Below are 18,050 nucleotides of genomic sequence, written 5' to 3'. Positions count from 1 at the left end.
AACGAGAGACTTGGGAAAGAAAAAGACACAGAGACAAAGTATAGAGAAAGAAATAAGGGGACCCAGGGAACCAGCGTTCAGCATATGGAGGATCCCATATGGAGGATCCCGCCAGCCTCTGAGTTCCCTTAGTATTTATTGATCATTCGTGGGTGTTTCTCGAAGAGGGGGATGTGTCAGGGTCACAAGACAATTGTGGGGAGAGGGTCAGCAGACAAACACGTGAACAAAGGTCTTTGCATCATAGACAATGTAAAGGATTAAGTGCTGTGCTTTTAGATATGCATACACATAAACATCTCAATGCTTTACATAGCAGTATTGCTGCCCGCAGGTCCCACCTCCAGCCCTAAGGCGGTTTTTCCCTATCTCAGTAGATGGAGCATACAATCGGGTTTTATACCGAGACATTCCATTGCCCAGGGACAGGCAGGAGACAGATGCCTTCCTCTTGTCTCAACTGCAAGAGGCATTCCTTCCTCTTTTACTAATCCTCCTCAGCACAGACCCTTTACGGGTGTCGGGCTGGGGGACGGTCAGGTCTTTCCCTTCCCACGAGGCCATATTTCAGACTATCACATGGGGAGAAACCTTGGACAATACCTGGCTTTCCTAGGCAGAGGTCCCTGCGGCCTTCCGCAGTTTTTGTGTCCCTGGGTACTTGAGATTAGGGAGTGGTGATGACTCTTAAGGAGCATGCTGCCTTCAAGCATCTGTTTAACAAAGCACATCTTGCACCACCCTTAATCCATTTAACTCTGAGTTGACACAGCACATGTTTCAGAGAGCACGGGGTTGGGGGTAAGGTTATAGATTAACAGAATCTCAAGGCAGAAGAATTTTTCTTAGTACATAACAAAATGGAGTCTCCTATGTCTACTTCTTCCTACACAGACACAGTAACAATCTGATCTCTCTTGCTTTTCCCCACAGCGATTCTTCTGCCTCAGCCTCCCAAGTAGCTGGGACTACAGGTGTGCACCACCATGCCTGGCTAATTTTTGCATTTTTAGTAGAGAGGGGTTTCACCATGTTGGCCAGGCTGGTCTCAAACTCCTGGCCTCGTGATCGTCTCACCTCAGCCTCCCAAAGTGCTAGGATTACAGGCATGAGCCACCGTGCCCTTTTTAATAAGAAGAGAAGTTACAATCAAAATATTTATATCCATGAAAAAATATTTTTTCACTTTTGGATTTACCCTGTAAATTCCTTAAGACAAGGACTTACCTTATCATTTTATTCCTTCTAGTACTCTGTAATATGGATTTCTATAAAATGGGTATGATCCTCCCTGAGATTATAAAAATATGCTTCCAAAGAAAACATTTTGAATAATACATTTATTTTTTAAATCATAAAAAATCTGACAAGAATAAAATATTTTTAAATAACGATCAATCCAGTTTTCATATTTTATTTTTCTTCATAGCATTTATCGTTACTTGACATTTTTTGTTGTCCACCCCTCTACAGAATGTAAGCATGTTTAGGGCAGGAACTTTGTCTTGTTCACTGCTGTATCCCTAGCACCCAGCACAGTGCCTAGTATACCATGGACACTTAATAAATATTTTTAAAATATATGAGTAAATGAATTCCATTTGTGCACTATTTCAAACTTACATTTAAGTATCCTACCCTATTCTCCTTCTATCTCTAAGGACTTAACCCCCAACATCTCTAAAAAAAATAATAAACTATCATTCATGTAAAAATTCCTTCAAATTATTTCACTACCTCCTTTAAATTCTTCTCCCACCTCCTACAAACTCACTTATCTCTTTTTTCCTTTCTCAGTAAAAGAGTTGCCATTCTTATCTAAGACTAACCTTTTATGTGAACTCTGAAACCTGTCACTGGTGCCTCAGGGACTCTTCTTCATCCATAATTCCAGGTCTCCTACCTTATTTTTTTCTCTTTTCCCTGTGAGCACAAAATTATGCCCCAATCATCTCCTCAACTTGAAAATCCTTCCTTTAACTATGTCTTCCTCTACCTATTACTATATCTCTCCTTCCTTTCAGTCCAACTTCTTAAAATGTTAGTCAGTAATACTGCCTACTACATGACTTCTCTTTTTGCTCTGTAACTACAATCTAGCTTTACTCTTTCTTCTTCAGCTGACCATTCCTTCTTAAAATTGACTTCTCAGATTAGTTTCTCTCATACCACAGACTATTCTTCAACCTCCTTGAGACCTCTAATCACCTGACCTTTCCATTTCTACCAAATAATCAGAACATTTTAGATTTCTCTTTTCTCTATTAATCTTGAATCCACAATTTATCAATTGAGTCACTCTTTTGCCATTACCTTCAACTCTCTCATTCTCTTCCTCCTTAACATTTTGCCTTACTATCCTTACAAAATCCAGTCCTCCCATTCCCTTTTCCTTTGAGCTCCCCTTTTACAGATTACATTTAGGCTCAAATCTTAGTTACCTGATTTCTCACTATATACACTATCCCTGAGTAAATTCCATGGTTTCAATGACCACAAGTACTCTACTTTCTTATGGCATTTACCTTTCTCTTCTACCATCCTCTGAAGATTTCATATCCTAAGTCACTGGCTCTATCTCTAATAGCTACTTCTGGCATAATTCTTGAGCATTTCAATATCCATGAAGGTAATCCTTCAAATACCCTGACCTCTTAGCTCCTTGAAATCTTCTCACATAAATGATTTTACCTGCCTTGCTACTTCAGACACTTACTCCCATGGTCATACATGTGGCTTTTGTTTTTAGAAGGTCAATCAGCATTTCCTATTTTTCTAGCTTATATACCCTCTCAAACTCCAATCCTTCAACAATCCTTCAACCCTATTATGACCTTCAGGCCCTTGATTCTACCATGCTTTATTCCTCTACCATCTTTCTCATGCCATCTCTTCCCTCTTGAGGTTATGGTTAGTTACTTTAATTGATAGTGAATTATTATAATCATTCTTTACTTACATTCTTACCATACCTTTCCCTTCATTTCAGCATACTTGCTGGCAAAACCAAAATCATGGTTATTTCCAATTATCCTCTTACTTTGAGCCTATACCTGTATATTAACCATGTTTATAGTGTCTGTAAATTTGATACTGTAACATCTGACCTACATGCATGGGTCAAACACATGCCCTATTCTGGACAACGTGATGCTATGCCTAAGTTACCTTGTCTTGGCCTCTGGCCTCTCTTCTTGCCTCCCATCCTCTTTACTAAGAGGAGTCCTCCTCCCAGGCATGCAAACTAAGCAATCCAGAATCCACACCATTATGGGGTTTTTACACTCTGTGCCACTATACCTGTCCTAATCACCCCATGGCCAAATCTCAGACCAAGAGGGGCAGCTCCTGTGCCCCAGAACCTACTGAGATTATTCAAAGTAGCTAATCTTAAAGTTGTCTATGCTGCTTCATTCATTACTTCTGGGTAGTCCCCTGTGGTGTGGTGGGCCCCCTCTTCCTTGGAACTGTGAATAATAAACTATTTTTACAATGGCAATGACTTCCTATCTATTAGACTAACTATACCCTAAATTTTGTAATAATACACTATATTTTAACTCAACCTGTGCAGCTAAATGAAACTGGAAGAAAAATACCCAACTATGATGACAGGTCTCACTTTAAATTATGGGTCATTAACTTAATCAAGGTCCTTAATGTGCCAGCAATCTGTATTTTCTTGGTCCATTTTTTACTACACTCTTTAAGGCTATCTTATACCTTCTCTTTCTTCAAATATGAAAACCTCCTCTCACATTTTCACTCTCAGCCATCTGAATGAGAAAACTGAAGCAATCTGGTAACTTCTTCATACTCCCACTGTCACATCTATGCACTTGCCTATATCTGTGCCTATATTCTCTATTTTTTTCTTGTTACTCTGAATGAATTCTCTATTATTGCAGTTTAGGTCACTCCCTCTACATGCATACCAGATTCCATTTCTTTTCTGCCTATTCACGGACATTGCCCTAGCAGTTCTCTCTCTGCATCATTAAGTTTTTCTCTCTCTATTGGATTATTACCTTCAGCATGTAAACAAGCTGTTATTTCTCCCATCTTAAACAAATAAGAAACTTCTCTTTACTTCACCTGTCTTTCCAGCTATCAGTCATTCATGTTTCCTTTAATTATAGCAAACCCTTGGGAAAAATCTCCTATTTATTGTTTCCACCTCTCTCTACACACACACACACACACACACACACACACACACACACACACACACAGAGTCTCTCTTGAATAGAGTCTGATCAGGTTTTTGCCCTTATCATTCCATCAAAAGGATTATTACCAAGGTCCAATCACCTCCACAATACTAACTCTAATAATGGTCATTTCAATGTTTTCATCTTTCCTATCTGCAGCATTCGACCCAGCTGTTTATTCTTTTCTCTCTTTTTTTTTTTTTAACTTGGATCGTAGGACACTCTCTTTGCTTGGTTTTCCTCTTCCCTTTTCTGTGGCAATCATCCTTGCACTTCTCTTTTCTATTTACATTCACAGTCTGGTTAACTCATCTAATGCCATGACTTAAAAGTAATCTATGTGAAAATTATTCCCAAATATATGTATATCTCTAACTAGACCTCTCCTCTGTATATCTGCTTGCCTACTTGACATCACTAACTGAAACTTAGCATGTCCAAAACTAAGTTCCTGACATTAACCTCTACCACCACCACTACCACCACCACCGCCACATCACCCTCACCCCATCCAGCAAATCCACTCCTCTTGCACTCTTCCCTATTTTTGTTAAGGGCAACTTTACTCTTCCAGTTGCTTGGGTGAAAAAAAATTTTCAAAATACATCTGGAATCCATTCATTTGTCACCACTCTTGTTGCTACCATCCTGGTCCAAACACTATCCTATCTCTCTTGGATTATTGCAATAGCCTTTCGCTTCATCTTCCTACTTAACCTTGATCCCCTGAAGTTTATCCTCCACATAACAACCACAATGACCTCTTTAAAACACATGTAAGGGTTGGGCACAGTGACTTATGCCTGTAATCCCAGTACTTTGGAAGATTGAGGCAGGAGGATTGCTTGAGGTCTGGAGTTCAAGGTTACAGTGAGCTATGATTATGCCACTGTACTCCAGCCTGGGCAACAGAGCGAGACCCTGTCTCAAACAAATATAGAACAATAAGATAAAATAAAATAAAAATAAATAAAATAAAATATGACTACTCGAAATCCTTCATTTACCATCCCATTCAGAATAAAAGCCTAAGTCCTTACTATGACTTAAAAAGTCTTACATGCATACAGCTAGGCCTCTGATTTCATCTTTCGTGATCTCTTCCTTGTTTACTCTGCTTCAGCCATAGTGGCATCCTTTATATTCATGCTGGGAACATTTTCATATCAAAGACTTGAATTTATGTTTCCTTTGCCTGAAATGCTCTTTCTCATACAGGTACATACTTAGCATCCTCACTTTCTTTAGGTCTTTAATGAAAAACTACCCTCTCCCCACCTGCCCTAATCACTCCATGGCCAAATGCCAGAACAACAGGGGCAGCCCCTGTGCCTCAGGCCTTCCGTGGCTTCCCTTTCTAAAATGTCAAAATTCTCTCTCAAGTACTTCACATCTTCTTGCCTTATTTTTCTCCTTAGAACTTTTTACTATCTAACATAGTATATCTTTAACTTATTTATCTTGTGAATCAGTTATTGCTTCCCCTTGGAATCTAAGTTCCATGAGGGTAGGAACTTTAGGCTCTTTCATTCCCTGTTGTATCCCTAATGCTTACAACAGTACCCAAGTGTGGAAAAAACATAAACTGTTTTTGCTCTGCTCTCACACCACAACAATCAATACAGATTTCTGTGGCCAAATGCGTAGGGTTTCTCCCCACACACCAACTAAACAATCAGTTCCGCAGTGGATACCATCTGGGTGTCCTCCAATTCAATTCCAGCACTATCTACCTGAAGATAGTCTCAGATCCTACAGGCAGAGAGCTCAGTCCCATAAGACTACCTCTGACTTCGAATGGCAGTTGAAAAAATAGGTTGTGGCCTGTTTCTGAATGACCTGCTATAAAATCAGGGTTCCCACAACCCTCTCCCTGGGTTCAGTTGATTTGCTAGAGTGGATCACAGAACTCAGAGAAACACTTACTTTTACTGGTTTATTATAAAGTATATTACAATGGATACAGATTAAAAGATGCATACGGCAAGGGAAGAGCCAGTAGCTTACATGCTCTCTCTGGGCACACCACCTTTCAGAAACCTCCATGTGCCCAGCTATCCAGAAGCTCTCTGAACCCAGTCCTTTTGGTTTTTATGGAGGTTTTATTAAGTAGGCATGATTGATGAAACTGTTGGCTATTGGTGATCAACTTAACATTCAGCCTCTCTCCCCTCCCTGAAGGTTTGGTTGGTGGGGCTGAAGGTCCCAACCCTATAATCATGCTTTTGTCTTCCAGATGACTAACCCCCATCCTGAAGCTACCTAGAAGGTACTAGCCATGGTCAACTCATTAGCATACAAAAAGACAACACTCTGGAGATTCTAAGGACCATTTGATCAAAGACCAAATAAATATTTGTTTTACAATATCACAGTACATAATACAGTGGCTGTTTAATACATTTATTGAAACAATGAATAATCTCCAAATCATTATATCCAACTCAAAATATTGCCTTACTCTTCATACTTGTGAAAGGGAAGTATCTTGGCCTCCAAAATTACTAAGCTAAGGAAGGAGTCAAGCTGAGAAATGCTCAGGATAAACCTGCCTTCCATTCTATTCAAAGTCATCCCTCTGCTCACTGAGATAGATGCATATTTTTTTCTTTTCTTTGAGACAGAGTCTCACTCTGTTGCCCAGGCTGGAGTGCAGTGGCTCAATCTTGGCTCACTGCAACCTCTGCCTCCAAGGTTCAAGTGATTCTCCTGCCTCAGTCTCCCAAGTAGCTGGGATTATAGGCGTGTATCACCACACCTGGCTAATTTTTGTATTTTCAGTGGAGACAGGTTTTTGCCACATTGGTCAGGCTGGTCTCAAACTCCTGACCTCAGGATCTGCCCGCCTTGGTCTCCCAAAGTGCTGGGATTACAGGCATAAGCCACCGTGCCCAGCTGATAGATGCATTTTCTGATTGCCTCCTTTGGAAAGGCTTATCAGAAACTCAAAAGAATGAAGCCGGGCACGGTGGCTCACACATGTAAACCCAGCACTTTGGGAACAGATTACTTGACGTCAGGAGTTTCAGACCAGCGTGGCCAACATGTGGAAACCTCATGTCTACAAAAAAAAAAAAATTAGCTGAGTGTGGTGGCACACACCTGTAATCCCAGCTACTTGGGAGGCTGAGGCAGGAGAATCGCTTGAATCTGGGAGGTAGTGGCTATAGTGAGCCAAGATCACACCACTGCACTCCAGCTTGGGGCGACAGAGTGCGACTGTGTCTCAAAAAAAAAAAGAAACTCAAAAGACTGCAGCCATTTGTCTCTCACCTACCTGTGACCTGGAAGCCTTCTCTCTGCTTCGAGTTGTTCCACCTTTCTGGATGGAACCAATGTACTTCTTACATATACTGAATGATGTCTCATGCCTCCGGAAAATGTATAAAACCAAGCTGTGCTCCAACCATCTTCGGCACATGTTTCCAGGACTTCCTGAGGCTGAGTCACGGGCGCGCATGCTCAACCTTGGCCAGATAAACTTTCTAAATTAACTGAGACCTGTCTCAAATTTTTGGGGTTCACATTTTGGTAACCACAAAGGGATTCTGAGCGTGGATGCCCCTGACCTTTGACAAATTTCCTATCAGTGCTTGTTAACAGCATGAGCTAACTTTATGGCTCAAACCAATAGGGCCATTTGCTGAGGTCTGAGAGCACCCCCTTCAGAGAATCCCTGATCTCCCAAAATTTGCTAGAGATCTAAAGTTTATTTTGCTGTACAACTCCCTTTTTTTTGGAGTTTTACTTCCTTCCAACACAAGAATGGCAAGTTTTTCCTGCTTCCGTGACGATGGAAGGCAGGTAACTCCTTTATGGAGTTTGAGCTTGCTTCCAACAGGGAAAATGAGGGTTTGTTTGTTTGTTTGTTTTTTCTTTCCTGCTTCTAAGATGGTAGAAAGCAGTCTTCAGCCTGAGACCCATCCCTAGGTAAGTAACTGACTTGGGGTTTTCCTTGGCTCAAGTTAAGATTAACAACCAGCTGGTCTTAATTTCTCCTCACAATTAGAGCGCTCAGTGATGATATTGTTGGGGATTTTTGTTGTTGTTTGTTCTGGTTTGAAGTTGTTGTTTAAGGATCCTAATTCTAGTTCAAAGATGCATTCTACAAAGTCTTCATTGCTTTTTCTCCCAAATTTAATCTTAATTCGGTTTGTCTGTGTGCATTTGGATGAGGAACTGAACTGTTGTTTTCATATGTTAATGAGAGACTGAGTTTTCTCAGCTCCAAAGGAAAAGGGCATTTGCTCCTCCAAACTGAAAGGTGCCCCTGGGTACCCTGGGGCCTCGTGGGAGTATCTGGGCAATTGTGGCCCTGCAGGGAAATCCCCAACAAAAATTAATTTTAAAAATGGCTTGTCCAGGAAATATATATAAGGGCTGATGACCCAGCATTTTGAGCCCTCTCTGAGGTCACAGACCTCTGGAGAGAGAAACTGAGACACAGTAAGAAGGTGGAGGCCGGGCGCGGTGGCTCACGCCTGTAATTCCAGCACTTTGGGAGGCCGAGGCCGGCGAATCACGAGGTCAGGAGATCGAGACCATCCTGGCTAACATAGTGAAACCCCATCTCTACTAAAAATACAAAAAATTAGGCAGGCGTGGTGGCGGGCACCTGTAGTCCCAGCTACTCGGGAGGCTGAGGCAGGAGAACGGTGTGAACCCGGGGGGGGGGGGGGGGGGGCGCGGAGGTTGCAGTGAGCCGAGCTCGCGCCACTGCACTCCAGCCTGGGCAACAGAGCAAAACTCCGTCTCAAAAAAACAAACAAAAAAAAAAGGTGGAAACGACTCAGTGGTGACACACAGTGGAGTCCTGTCCACAAACAGCACATATCAATCCACCACACAAAAACCCCAGGCCACAGCTCTGTTCCTCCTTTAGAAAAAAAAAAAAAACAATAAAAAAATAAAAAAATAAAAAGTGGGAAATAAATAATCTAAGAGTGAGGTGAAAACAAGCAGAATGCATCTTCCTAGCACTCCATAGGTTTCACGGCACCTCTACTTGCCAAAGTTTACGTAAAATGGAAATAATATGGTCTTTGTGCACATTTACAAGGTCAACCTGCAAACTATAGAGTTCCTAAGTCCTCTTTTTCTCTATTTTTTTTCCTTTTCTGCCTGCTCTAAATCTGCTGTTACTTTTCTGTTAAGATAAAAACCAGTTTTGATCCAACAAGTTCTTTTAGCAAGCCAGTGAATTTGTATTTATCTCGTGGCTAAAAGTTCTGAAGTAAAAGCTATAGAATCTGTGTGTATGTGCATTAAAAAGACTTTTATAATTTCTACAATTTTATGTTTAATGTCAATTAAATCCGTTTTCATTTCCTTCTAGCACATAAAACTTTTTCTCTCCGCATCTTCTAATGTAAATTTTGCCATCTGACTTTCACCTGAGTTGTTTCCTTTAACATGCACATTTAAGGCTATTTAGCTGACAACTGCCCAGGGTTGTGAAACAGGTTATCAAGAATCAGAAAATCTAAGATAGGAAAAAACGAAAAAAAAAAAAAAGGTTTTCATGAATCTATAAAATGTACTTCTATTTGCATGCCTAATATGTCTATGTATTTATGTGTTGTGTACACAATGTTTCATTACTAAAAATATATAAAAGAGCTCTAATTAATTGGCTTAAAAATAAAAGCACTTAAATCAGGTACTAAAAAGGAAAAGACTAGTCAAATGCTTTTTCGAGTTTATGTAACTTAAGTAAAATCTTTAATAAATAAGCTAGCTTTAAAATTACTGGTAAAGTAACATTAGAAATGTCCTAAGAATTGCCAGCATACATTTTGTTTGCATTTATTAATCAAGCAATTTCATACTTATCCCTGACAAATACTATATGGTGTCAAAATTTGGCAAAGGGTTTATAAAACCATAAACCCAGCCCAAGACAGAATGACCTTTGCTCTGTAATCTTTAATAAATAAGACATTAATATTGGCTTAATGAAAATAGCTCATCTTGAATTATTTAGTAAGATTACCATAACTTCTAAACCTGTGGCTTTAGGCATTCTAGTCCACAGGCAATAAGGAGGTTTGTTTTGGGAAAGAACTGTTAACATCTTTGTTTCAAAGCTAAACTATAAACTAAGTACCTCCCAAAGTTACTTTCGCCTGTGCCCAGGAATGAACAAGGACAGCTTGGAGGTTAGAAGCAAGATGGAGTCAGTTAGGTCATATATTTTTCACTGTCTCAGTTATAATTTTGCAATGGCGGTTTCATAACTTTAAATCATGACTATTGCAGTTTTCATAGGTCATATAGGTAAACAATTAAAATAATTAGGTAAATGTAATGGAATAAATACTTGTAGACAAACTTATAATTTAGAATCTAAGGTTATATTAAATTCAATAATTGATATTTCATTATTTACTTTCCAAAAAGTTTATATTGTAGAAAAACATTCTTGGTAAAAATAAAAAAGAGTGTATCATTTTAAAAAAACGGTGAACAAGTTTTGTCTAATTCAAAGTTTATTTAAAGGTTATATATAAAACAAGGTAAAAGGAAACAGGAAATAACAGAAATGTAAAGAAAGTTATAAAAATAAAGAGGTTTTTGTGTGGTAAGAAAGCTTAAAGAGAATAATTTTACATGAGAAAAAAAATCTTTGGTCAAGCACAGTGGCTCACGTCTGTAATCCAACACTTTGGGAGGCTGAGGTGGGCGGGTCACCTGAGGCCAGGAGTTTGAGACCAGTCTGGCCAACACGGCAAAGCCCCATCTCTACTAAAAATACAAAAATTAGCTAGGTGTGGTGGTGTGCACCTGTAATCCATCTACCTGGGAGACTGAGGAAGGAGAATTGCTTAAACCCCAGGAGGTGGAGCCTGGGCAACAGAGCAAGACTCTGTCTAAAAAAAAAAAAAAAAAAAAAAAAAGAATCCCATATGGTAAATTTAGTCCTAAAATAAAATGACTGGTTGTTTAAGAAGGAGGGATGTTCAGCACAAACCAGAGAGTTCAAGCATATCATGAATAATCGGTGTAAATCACAATAAGAGGATTTATTTAAAAAAAAAACTTTTATATGGTCAAGTTGTCATATTGTTTTGGTTTGCTTACGAATAAAAAAATTGAGATTAAATTTTTTTTAAATTAAGGTTATTACATCCATGTATCTTTCTGTATGTACTCCTAAAGTACTTGTGACATTAAGTTACAGGGTTTTGACTCCTGGGTCTAAAAGGACAAGTCCTGCTAAATCTTAACACTGACAGCAATTAAAGCCTTATCTCCAGGCCCCATAGAAGATGCTAATCAAAATAAATGGCATCCCTGAGACACACGGCCAATAATTAAAGCCATTCAACTCTTCAAGGTCCCGTGACTGTTGTGAAAGAGGTTGGAATGTGGGATTTTAAGGGCTGATTTTAAGAGATAAAATAAGTTCAGTTTCTCTATAATCATTACTGTCAAAGGCACAGTGATGCAAGACCAGTATATGGGCCCCTGTGTCAGATTAACAGGGTTTTCTTGAAGCATTAACCAACTCCTTAATAAAGGTTATAAAAGGCATTTGGAAGCTGTATTGCTTTATGTTATGGTCAAAATTAAAATTTTATAGTTTATAAAATTTTGAAAAATAAATTTAATTGGCTTCATGCTGTTTTAATTAGGGCTTGTTCGGAAAATTATGTCTCCTTTCTCAAAGAATGAAGATTTTTGCCTTTTTTTTTTTGAATTCTTTATCACTTTCGTTAAATGAATGACTTATTTTACAATGACCTATGATCCTATTTCATGGTATCAAGTCTTTTAAACCTTTGATATTTTACAAACTTTCCAAAATCAATTTATAAATTGTCTTTTCCTGACCTAATTAATCCTTTAAGATATTAGGTCCCCTAAAGTCCAAAAATGACATAATTTGGCTTATTTGGTATAAAAATTAGACAGGAAGCATTGTCAAATATGAAATGATGTTTGGTTTTCTTTGGGCTATATTTGTATAAATGTTATTGGCATGTGTTCCAAAATGATGGGAAACTCCTATAATTCTGATTTAACTTAGTGTACATTATCAGTAATTGTAATTGTTGTTAAATTATTGTGTGCCACAGAGGTAACACATTTGTCAATTGTGTCTTTGATTATGGCTGCCCTAAAATTTTTGTCATCCATGGACAATTGTTGTCTTGTTTTGGTCCTTTTTAGGTGGTTCTATAATCAACTATGGAACTCTAGCAGGTGTTCTTAAATGCAAGTTTCTGATAACTTTGCAGATTGTGACATTAGAATAGAGGGGGAAAAAAACTTGCAGGATTCTCATGGAGAGCTGAAGTGTTCATGACTATCAAGCAGAACAGGAGTTAACTCCATAAACTGAACTGACAGGAGACTAAAGCAATCTTTTCAACTCTTGCTTTAAATGTTGCTTATCCTTTGTTTTTTAGTCTTCAAACTTTTCTTTTGAGCTATTGACAGCTTTTAAGAGTTTAGTATACTCCTATGAACAAAATTTTGAGCATATTTTTCACTACCTGATTTCTCCAGAATTTGGAAATATTTGTGAGTATTCTTAACTTATGGTAATACAGTCATCTGCACAAGTGCAATAAGAATCTGTTTTAATTTGTAACAGGACACAATTGGAGAAATTGGTTATTTTACCAAGGCTTTGACTGAAATGGTGTGCTTTCTTTTAAGGAATCAAGCGTGACTTATGGAACCAATAAAGCCCTTGGAAAAACTGGCCTCATATTTTGTGTACATAGTCCCTGTACAGGGTTTCTGACCTGTGTTAAGTGAAGAATGTCACTTTCTGACAGGCCCAGAAGCCTCAGGTTTATCTTGGAACCTCAAGAGGAGAGGAAATTCACCCAACTCATAGGTATTTGATTGCATAAATCCATGGCTGGGCTTGGCTTTAAAAGAGTCTTATCTGAGATTTCTCCTATGAAAGTCCAAAAAAGCCAGTTTAAAAGCCTATGTAAAAATTTTCTTGTTGCACTGTATAGAAATAATTAGGCCAAGTATAATAAAGCAAACCAGTTGTACCATGATTTGTCTTTAGTAAAAATGGGAAACTGGAGAGAAAAATTATGTTTCAAAACTATAGTAGACCTGTTGTTAGATTCTAGTCTTTCCTAATGCTTTCTCAATGTTTATTATTTTCTACAGTTTGGACCAAATTCTAATTTTTCTTGGCCACAAGTCTTCAAAATAATGTTATCAATTTTCTTCCTTCTTTTTTGCCCCATTTTTCCTAAGTTGGAGTCACTGAAAACTATGCTGTGCTTTCTTAAAGCCCTGTGAACTGAAGCCAGACAACTTAAACTTCAGAAGAAAATAAACAGCAACCTATTTACATACATAAGCCACTTTCATACCTACTTACTGATGTATGGACTTCAGAGTAATATAGCCTATATCAATTTTTCCAGGATTGTTCTTTTGTTGTTGTTTTTCTCCCTTCCTCCCCTGTTTCCTCTTCATAGGACATGAGACTTCACAATCTGCTAAAAATGAGCTTTGGGACCTAACCCATCTAGGAACAAACTGTCCTAGCCATGAGAGATCAGATAAAACCTGAGACCAGAGACTCATTTTCTTCTAAAATGTTTTCTCCAAAAGATTTTTTTAAAAAGAAATGGGGGAAATGTAAAAGGAAAATATTTTGGGCCCCAAAATTACTAAGCTAAGGGAGAATTCAAGCTGGGAACTGCTCAAGACAAACCTGCCTCCCATTCTATTCAATGTCATCCCTCTGCTCACTGATGCATATTCTGATTGCTTCCTTTGGAAAGGCTTATCAGAAACTCAAAAGAATGCAACCATTTGTCTCTCACCTACCTGTGACCTGGATGCCCCCTCCCTGCTTCAAGTTGTCCCTGCCTTTCTGGATGGAACCAATGTACTTCTTACATATATTGATTGATGTCTCATGCCTCCCTAAAATGTATAAAACCAAGACATGCCCTGACCACCTTAGGCACATGTTGCCAGTACTTCCTGGGGCTGTATCATGGGTACACATCCTGAACCTTGGCACAATAAACTTTCTAAATTAACTGAGACCTGTCTCAAATTCTCAGGTTCACATACTCATGTGAATAATTGACTACTAGATAGCTCTAGTCTAACAGCCATCTCAAAGTGAATATATGGACAATAAAATAATCTCACATTAACTCATAAAACAGTTCTTCCTCTATTTAAGGAGAACAAACAACTACCTTGGAAATTGGAGACAAGTTGAAAACAGAGAATCGCAACCTACTGGGAGCAGAAAATGCCACTGAAGCCAGCAACTTAAAAGACAACTAGCTAACTACTGAAGAGTTGAGTGTAGACTAGCTTGAGAGAGAAAATATTCTGGGGATCCCATGGGGGGCCCCTACACTTTCATGAGCTTTACCTCCATGTGCCCACAAAGTTCTCAGGATAAAGATTAAAGAAAAACTTCCTCATGGTTCTAGCAGGTGGATAGGAAGTAATCTTTCTGAAATACACCTAGAATGTTATGTTCTCCTTAACAAACACCTGCCCTCAAGGACAACTACTTTACCAGAGCCTAACTAGAGTTTTATCAGGGCCTAACTGACATGGGGGAACAGAAATACCCAACTCTGGCCCCCAATAGCCATCTTTTCGCCCCAAAGAAAAAATGTACTGAAAAGCACTTGTCAAGTCTCATCCCAGGAACAAGGGCCCATGAAAACACTAAGAGCTAATCATAGGATTGTCCAACCCTTCCCCTCCCACTACATCTTCCCACTGATAGGAATAGGAAGCAGGGAAATTCTGGGCAGAAGAAGGCAGGTCCCTGGCGAGGGCCCCACCCTCAAGCCTGGAATCATGGCCCAAAGTGAGAACATACATCTGTGTTTTCCTGCTTGAATGCTGCCTTTTCAAAACCACCCATGGCCCGCCCTGTCCCACTATCCTGCACGCATAAAAACCCCAGCCTCAGCCAGCAGAAAGAGAAGCAGCTGGACGTTGGAAGTCAGAGAGAAGTGGCTTGACTTCAGAGGGACAGCTTGATGGTGTAGCTCTGAAGAGGAATCTGGCTGGGGACGGCTGAACTTCAGGGGAAGATTACCTTCCCGTTCCGTCCCCTTTTCAGCTCCTCTTCCCACTGAGAAGCACTTTCACGCAATAAAATACCCTGCATTTACCAGCTTCAACTCTCATGCGACCTCATTCCTCCTGGACACTGGACAAGAACTCAGGTGCCATGAGTGTGGGTGCAAAAGGCTGTCATGCTGACCCTCCACTGAGCTGTTAACACTTACGCTGTCTGTAGATGGCAAAGCTAAAAGGGCACTATAACACCTCCTCTGGGGTTTTGGGCATCGTGGGTACCCTCCCCTAGATACTGTTGGGGAGTGAGTATGCAGTTCGCTCTTGAAGGTGCCCAAAAGCACTCACCCTGGCTCCTGCACCCACTCACCTGTGCTCTACCTCCCTCAAGGGGTGGAACAGCGAGTGAGTGGAGTTCACTCCTGCCAGCGCCTGTGCACTCCAGTTCCCACCTGTGAAGGAGTCACTATCCTGCTTCACCACCATATCTACAGGGCTCCTGTATAATAATTAGATTACAATGGAAAGAACTGCAAGGCTGAATCTATTTAAGGAGTCCCTAGGGAAATTGTAAAAGACAGAAACAAGGACAGTAGAGGAAACTGATGCCTTACACATTTACAACTAAACAGTAAACATAGCCTGATTCCTAGCCACACAAACATAAAACACACTATCAGCCTATTTAATCTCAGTTCATATTATCTATACAATATGTTCAGCTTTCAACAAAAAATTGTAAGGCATATCAAAACGTACAAAAACAGTGTGAAGAGACAAAGCAAGTATCAGAACCACACTTGGATATGACAGATATTTTATAACTGTAAGACTATGAATTTAAAATAATTGTGATTAATATGCTAAGGGTTCTAATGGAAAAAATGGATAACATTCAAGAACAGGTGAGTAATGTAAGCAGAGATAAAAACATTAAATAAGAATCAAAAGGAAACAAGAACATGTAAGGAATATAAAGGCACTGGACAGAGAAATAGGATGAAGAGGTGAACAATCAGCAGTTATTTTTATTGCAATGGGAGACTCGTCCAGTATTGTAAAGCTAAAGGCAAGAATCTAACACAGGAAAAGACAAAGTGGAAAACTGACACATATTTGCTTCATGAGATCCTTTCCAAGGTCAGGATTAAGCCCTAAAAGAAGGAAGATGAGAAATAACAAATTAGGCCAAACCAAAAGGTTGTAAACTTGTCTGTGAAACTTCGTTTTAATTAGGTAACATGGCTACTGCAAAAAGTGAAGGTTATACTACTTCCCGTCTCCCACCCCATTCTTTCCTTAATAGATGTTATGAAATTGTCAACATTTAAGAAACTCCCAAAGGAATTTTTCTTAGACATCATACTATGAGAGTTGGACAGTTTTTGTATTTTTCAATTTAATAAAGTCAATTTAATTTTACATTAAAATTTCCATACCTTAAGGTGAAAACAAAAACCATACAAGATAAGCAGTAACAAATGTTACTGAAGTAAACACTCATTCATTCAGCAAATATTTATTCAGCACCTTCTTCATTCTAGGCAATGGATACAGTAGTGAACAAAACAAAAATCTCTGCCTTTTTGGAGTACTATCCTTAGGTGAAGATGGATGAATAAGCAGGTACACAATAAACTTGTAGAAATTTTTTTTTTTTTTTTTGAGGTGGAATCTCACTCTGTCGACCAGGCTGGAGTACAATGGCAGTGATCACGGATCACTACAACATCACCTTCCCGGTCTCAGGTAATCTTCCCACCTCAGTCTCCCAAGTAGCTAGGACTACAGGCACATGCCACCACGCCTGGCTCAATTTTTTGTAGAAATGGGGGTTTGCCACGTTGCCCAGGCTGGTTGTGGACTCCCAAGCTCAAGCAATTTGCCCACTGGTTGTGAACTCCCAAGCTCAAGCAATTTGCCCACTTCAGCCTCATAAAGTGGTGGAATTACAGGCATGAGCCACTGCGCCTGGCAGGAATAAATTTTACGGAAAAATTCAAGCAAAGGTGAGGGACTGAAGAGCTCCAAAGGTGAAGTATTATTACTTTATATGGGGTGGTTAAAGGACTCTTTGACACAGTGACACCTAAAGGAGGTGAGTCATGAGGTTATCTGGGGGCACAATATTCCAAAAAACTGCATATGCACAGGCTCCAAAGAGGGAATATAGTGTGCCTGATGTGTTGTGGGACAACGTGGGATGTAATCAGGCAAGGGGAAGAGTCCATAGTGAGATCCTGTGGGGCCCTGTAAAGAGTTTTACTGAGTGAAATGGAAAAAACTTGAGAAATGTTTTGAGCAGAACCACATTGATTACTACCTGGAGGGTGTTGGTTTGATACCAACACCTGGAGGTGGGTATCACAATGTAACACAGTGATTTACATGGGAGTGGTAGTCTGGATTTATTTGGCAGGTAGAAATGGTAAAATTTGCTTATGGAGTGAGGTATAAGATAGAAGTCAAGGGTAATCCCAAGGTTTTTCCCCTGAGTAAGTGAAAGAGTGGAATTTGCCATTTACTAAAATGAGAAAGATTGCAGTTAATTAGGAAAGACAGAAAATATTATATATTTGGTTTGAGATGTTTATTAACTTATAAGTGCAGGTGTTTTTTCTTAAAGTCTGTTTTCTTGGGAGAGGTCTTAGCCAGAGATTAACATTTGTGAATCATCATTATAGGTGATATTAAAGACATCAGAATGAAGAGGTTTATGGACTGACCCAGCAATACCAATACAGTCCTGGATCATCAACAATGAATCACATATACAATGGTGATCTGGTAGCAGAGCTG

At 39.4% G+C, this 18,050-nt stretch overlaps 1 protein-coding gene across 1 annotated transcript in view; it reads right to left on the bottom strand.

The window, feature by feature from the left end:
- The window catches only part of DNAI4 (dynein axonemal intermediate chain 4), a 111,422-nt gene that overhangs the window by 91,477 nt on the left and 1,895 nt on the right, over window positions 1–18,050 (bottom strand).

The sequence above is a fragment of the Pan troglodytes genome, chromosome 1 (assembly GCF_028858775.2).
Source record: "Pan troglodytes isolate AG18354 chromosome 1, NHGRI_mPanTro3-v2.0_pri, whole genome shotgun sequence".
NCBI lineage: Eukaryota > Metazoa > Chordata > Mammalia > Primates > Hominidae > Pan > Pan troglodytes.
The sequence above is the reverse complement of the archived record's forward strand: the minus strand, read 5'-3'. Positions and strand labels throughout refer to the sequence as shown.